This window comes from Hordeum vulgare, chromosome 4H (genome assembly GCF_904849725.1).
Source record: "Hordeum vulgare subsp. vulgare chromosome 4H, MorexV3_pseudomolecules_assembly, whole genome shotgun sequence".
NCBI lineage: Eukaryota > Viridiplantae > Streptophyta > Magnoliopsida > Poales > Poaceae > Hordeum > Hordeum vulgare.
In genome coordinates, this window is record NC_058521.1 from 175,181,797 (window position 1) to 175,187,796 (window position 6,000).

The window sequence follows — 6,000 nt, forward strand, 5'->3', positions numbered from 1 at the left end:
TAAGGAAGTGTGGAATCGTTTCACAACTGACGCCGCCTGGCACACAGCAACGCAACGGAGTGTCTGAGCATCGTAATCGCACTTTATTAGATATGGTACGATCTGTGATGTCTCTTACCGACTTACCGCTATCATTTTGGGGATATGCATTAGAAACTGCAGCATTCACTTTAAATAGGGCACCGTCTAAATCCGTTGAGACGACACCGTATGAACTATGGTTTGGCAAGAAACCTAAGTTGTCGTTTCTTAAAGTTTGGGGCTGCAATGCTTATGTGAAGAAACTTCAACCAGAAAAGCTCGAACCCAAAGCGGAGAAATGCGTATTCATAGGATATCCTAAGGAAACTATTGGGTATACCTTCTATCTTAGATCCAAAGGTAAAACCTTTGTTGCCAAGAACGGATCCTTTCTAGAGAAAGAGTTTCTCTCGAAAGAAGTAAGTGGGAGGAAGGTAGAACTTGATGAGGTAATTACACCCCCTCTCGAAGAGGATAGTAGCGCAGCGCGGGAAGTTGTTCCCGTGGCGCCTACACCAACTGAAGAGGAAGTTAATGATAATGATCACGAAGCTTCGGATCAAGTTACTACTGAACCGCGAAGGTCCACGAGGGCATGCTCCGCACCAGAGTGGTACGACAACCCTGTGATGGAAATCATGTTGTTAGACAACGGTGAACCTTCGAACTATGAAGAAGCGATGGCGGGCCCGGATTCCAACAAATGGCTTGAAGCTATGAAATCCGAGATAGGATCCATGTATGAGAACAAAGTATGGACTTTGGTGGACTTGCCCGATGACCGGCGAGCCATAGAAAATAAATGGATCTTCAAGAAGAAGACTGCTGCAAACGGTAATGTAACCATTTATAAAGCTCGACTTGTCGCAAAGGGTTTTCGACAAATTCAAGGAGTTGACTACGAAGAGACTTTCTCTCCCGTAGCGAAGCTGAAATCACTCCGAATCATGTTAGCAATTGCCGCCTTTTATGATTATGAAATTTGGCAAATGGACGTCAAAACAGCGTTCCTTAATGGGAACCTTAAGGAAGAGTTGTATATGATGCAACCAGAAGGTTTTGTCAACCCTAAGGGTGCTAACAAAGTGTGCAAGCTCCAGCGCTCCATCTATGGGCTGGTGCAAGCATCTCGGAGTTGGAACATTCGCTTTAATGAGGTGATTAAAGCGTTTGGGTTCATACAGGTTTACGGAGAAGCCTGTCTGTACAAGAAAGTGAGTGGGAGCTCTGTAGCTTTCCTCATACTGTATGTGGATGACATATTATTGATGGGGAATAATATAGAGATGTTGGAGAGCATAAAGGCCTATTTGAACAAGAGTTTTTCAATGAAGGACCTTGGAGAAGGTGCATACATATTAGGCATCAAGATCTATAGAGATATATCGAGACGCCTCATAGGTCTTTCGCAAAGTACATACCTTGACAAGATATTGAAGAAGTTCAATATGCAAAACTCAAAGAAAGGGTTCTTGCCAGTTTTCCAAGGTATGAGATTGAGTAAGACTCAGTCGCCGACCACAGCAGCAGATAGAGAGAAGATGAGTTCTGTCCCCTACGCTTCAGCGGTAGGCTCTCTTATGTATGCCATGCTGTGTACCAGACCTGATATAAACCTTGCCATAAGTTTGGTAGGGAGGTACCAAAGTGATCCCGGTATGGAACACTGGATAGCGGTCAAGAATATCCTTAAGTACCTGAAAAGGACTAAGGAAATTTTTCTCGTTTATGGAGGTGACGAAGAGCTCGTCGTAAAGGGTTACGTCGACGCTAGCTTCGACACAGATCCAGATGACCCTAAGTCACAGACCGGATACGTATATGTTTTGAATGGTGGGGCAGTGAGCTGGTGCAGCAGCAAACAAGAAGTCGTGGCAGCATCTACATGTGAAGCGGAGTACATAGCTGCTTCAGAAGCGGCTCATGAAGGATTTGGATGAAGGATCTCATCACTGACCTTGGAGTGGTTCCAAGCGCGTCGAGTCCAATGACACTCTTCTGTGACAACACTTGTGCCATTGCCATAGCCAAGGAGCCCAGGTTTCAACGAAAGACGAAGCACATCAAATGCCACTACAACTCCATCCAGGACCATGTCCAGAGTGGAGTAATAGATATTTGTAAAGTACACACGGATCTGAATATTGCAGACCCGTTGACTAAACCTCTTCAACGAGCAAAACATGATCAACACCATAATGCTATGGGTGTTCGATACATCACAATGTAACTAGATTATTGACTCTAGTGCAAGTGGGAGACTGTTGGAAATATGCCCTAGAGGCAATAATAAAATGGTTATTATCATATTTCCTTGTTCATGATAATCGTCTATTGTTCATGCTATATTTGTATTAACAGGAAACAGTAATACATGTGTGAATAAATAGAACACAATGTGTCCCTAGCAAGCCTCTAGTTGGCTAGCTCGTTGGTCAATAGATGATCATGGTTTCCTAATCATGGGCATTAGATGTCATTGATAACGGGATCACATCATTGGGAGAATGATGTGATGGACAAGACCCAATCCTAAGCATAGCACTAGATCGTATTGTTCGTATGCTAAATCTTTTCTAATGTCAAGTGTCTTTTCCTTCGACCGTGAGATTGTGCAACTCCCGGATACCGTAGGAGTGCTTTGGGTGTATCAAACATCACAACGTAACTGGGTGACTATAAAGGTGCACTACAGGTATCTCTGAAAGTGTCTGTTGGGTTGGTACGAATCGAGATCGGGATTTGTCACTCCGTGTAACGGAGAGGTATCTCTGGGCCCACTCGGTAGAACATCATCATGAGCTCAATGTGACTAAGGAGTTAGTCACACGATGACGTGCTACGGAACGAGTAAAGAGACTTACCGGTAACGAGATTGAACAAGGTATAGGTATACCGACGATCGAATCTCGGGCAAGTTCTATACCGACAGACAAAGGGAATTGTATACGGGATTGATTGAATCCTTGACATCGTGGTTCATCCGATGAGATCATCATGGAGAAAGTGGGAGCCACCATGGGTATCCAGACCCCGCTGATGGTTATTGACCGGAGAGGTGTCTCGGTCATGTCTGCCTGTCTCCCGAACCCGTAGGGTCTACACACTTAAGGTTCGATGACGCTAGGGTTATAGGGAATTGTTATACGAGGTTATAGAAAGTTGTTCGGAGTCCCGGATGAGATCCTGGACGTCATGAGGAGCTCCGGAATGGTCCGGAGGTAAAGATTGATATATAGGACGGATGGTTTCGGACACCGGAAGTGTGTCGGGCATCACCGGTAACGTACCGGGACCATCGGAGGTGGCCCCGGGGGTCCACCGAAGGGGGGCAATGACCCCGGGAGGCTAGATGGGCCAAGTGGGGAAGGGAACCAGCCCCTAGGTGGGCTGGTGCGCCCCCCACTCAGCCCATGGCGCAGGAAGAAGGGAGAGGGGGGGGGACCCTAGCGCAGGTGGGCCTAAGGCCCACCACAAGGGTGCGCCACCCCTCCTCCCTGCCCTGGCCGCCGCCCCCTCTCCCATCTGGGGTTGCCGCACCCCTTGGGGGTGGGAACCCTAAGGGCTGCGCCCCTCCCTCTCCCCCTATATATAGTTGAGGTTTCGGGGCTGTTTTGCACACAGTTTTCTCTCTCTCTCGGTGCAGCCCTGCCCTTCCTCCTCCTCCTGTGTGCCGGTGCTTGGCGAAGCCCTGCCGGGAGACCTCGTCTCTCCATCGACACCACGCCGTCGTGTTGCTGGAGTTCTTCCCCAACCTCTCCCTCCTCCTTGCTGGATCAAGGTGCGGGAGACGTCACTGGGCTGCACGTGTGTTGAACGCGGAGGTGCCGTTGTTCGGCACTAGATCGGAATCACACCGCGATCTGAATCGCCGCGAGTACGACTCCATCAACCGCGTTCTAGTAGCGCTTCCGCTTAGCGATCTTCAAAGGTATGAACATGCACTCACCCCTCTCTCGTTGCTGGTCTCTCCATAGGAAGATCTGAATATGTGTAGGATTTTTTTTGAATTTATGCTACGTTACCCAATAGTAAGTTCATTTCCGATTGAATTATGTCCATCTTGAATCTACACCCACTAGGTGTTTTATTTTGGCGTATACTTGCTTGTTTCTGGTCCAGTGGGGTCATGTTGAGTGCCCACTGGGTGTAGTCCCCGAGACAGCTGTCGAATGACGGTGACATCGGCAGGGGTCTTTGATTGGTTTTTTATAGTCGTTGACACTCGACAAGACATACTTGCGCGTGTGATAATAAGTCCAGTGGGGGCACGCTGAGGGCACCCACTGGGTGTAGTCCCCGAGACCGCCGTCGAGTGCTTGCATCGGCGGGGGTCTGATTGAGATAGTTGTAGATATTTGCTCTTTTGTTTTTTGACTCGGACATGCTGGACCTGGTCGAGTGGTGTCGCATCCACTGGGGGCATGCTGAGTGCACCCACTAGGTGTAGTCCTCGAGACTACTGTTGATCGTTTATGATGGGCAGTAGTCTTAAGAACTTGGACTCAGGGTCCTTTTTCATACTTGTAGTACTTTTATCACTCGGTCTGTCGAGTGAATGTTTTCCTTAGTGTCTCCACCGCTGAAATTTTTTCGTAGGGATGAAAAGGTCTGAACCAACAAGATTTATCCTGCAGGTTTCATGGACATCATTTCCATCAACCATGATATGACTCTTTGCAGGGGTGTAGGGTGGGGCGGCGGGCCGCCATCTAGTCGACTGAACTGCTTTTCTCCACTCAAGAGTGGAGAAATATTAGTGTTGACTGAAATGCTCTTTGATGATTTCAGAAAACCTGTGAGCTTGGGACCAAGTATGTCAACTTGGAAAAGGAGAAGAACCAGCTTCAGATGGATTTGGAGGTGACCACAAATGATCTGAACCTCTTGAAGAAGGTGCTCGAAGACAAGGACAAAGCACTTGCGCAAGCTAAGGAGAAATCCGAGGCCGCGGAGAAAAAGCTCGCTGCAGCCAGCAAATTGGAGGAGGAGAATGCCAAACTGAAGCAGGAATGGGCCGACTAGAACAAGAAGCTTGAACAGAAGAGGAGGAACGACCTGGAGAACTACTTGGGCGACTTTGCAAAGAAGATGTTCGACATGCTTACTGGTAACTTTCTTTCACCGAGTGAATTTCTTCCATTTCCACCGAATGATAGTGTGGCCAACTTCTCATTTTCCCTTCGTGTAGAATTCTGCCACGACTTTGACAAGGACAGTGAAGAGATCGAGCCAAATCTAGACCCCACCAAGTCATCCATTGGGGACGTTGTGGCCATGAACATGTTTCGCCTCGACGCTCGTCTCAAAAATGTCCAAGGATATGTCGCCCTACTGAGAGCTCCACTGGAGAGGATCGACAAGGAACTTTGGCCAGAAGACACCCTCCAGACTGACCTTGAGTCAATTTTGAGCCGCCTCAACCAGATTCCCAGTCGAGTACATGCATGGAAGAAATCTGCTGCGCGCTGCGGAGCTGACGTGGCTCTTTCACTCGTCTGGGTCCATTGCAAGGAGGCTATGGAGGACAAACAGAAGGTGCTCCAGGTGACCAACACGAAAAAGTTTCAGTTCGAGGACTTCATGGAGACCTTCATCGATGTAGCCACCCGCATCGCTGATGGGATTGATCTAGACACCTTCATTGAGCCTGCGAGTCCCGCCGAGCCTTGCAAAAACTTTGTTTGCAGTTCAAACTTTACTTGCCTCGGTATGCCGAGTGATGGTGTAACCGTTTTAATCTTCGTTCGAGTCTTAAGCCCGAGTACTTTCATTTGCGTAGACAACCTTAATCTGGAGATCTTGATTTTATATGCATTTTACTTTCCAATCCTTTGCTTGACTAAGTTTGTTTGGTTTCCGAATGAGCTTGATGTTCATTACTCGGAAGAATTTTGAACTTAGGCGAAACCTTGTTCGCTTGTAAGTCTCCGAGTAAGAGGAGTGCTTGTCATTCGGGAAAGTTTTTTACTTAGGCGA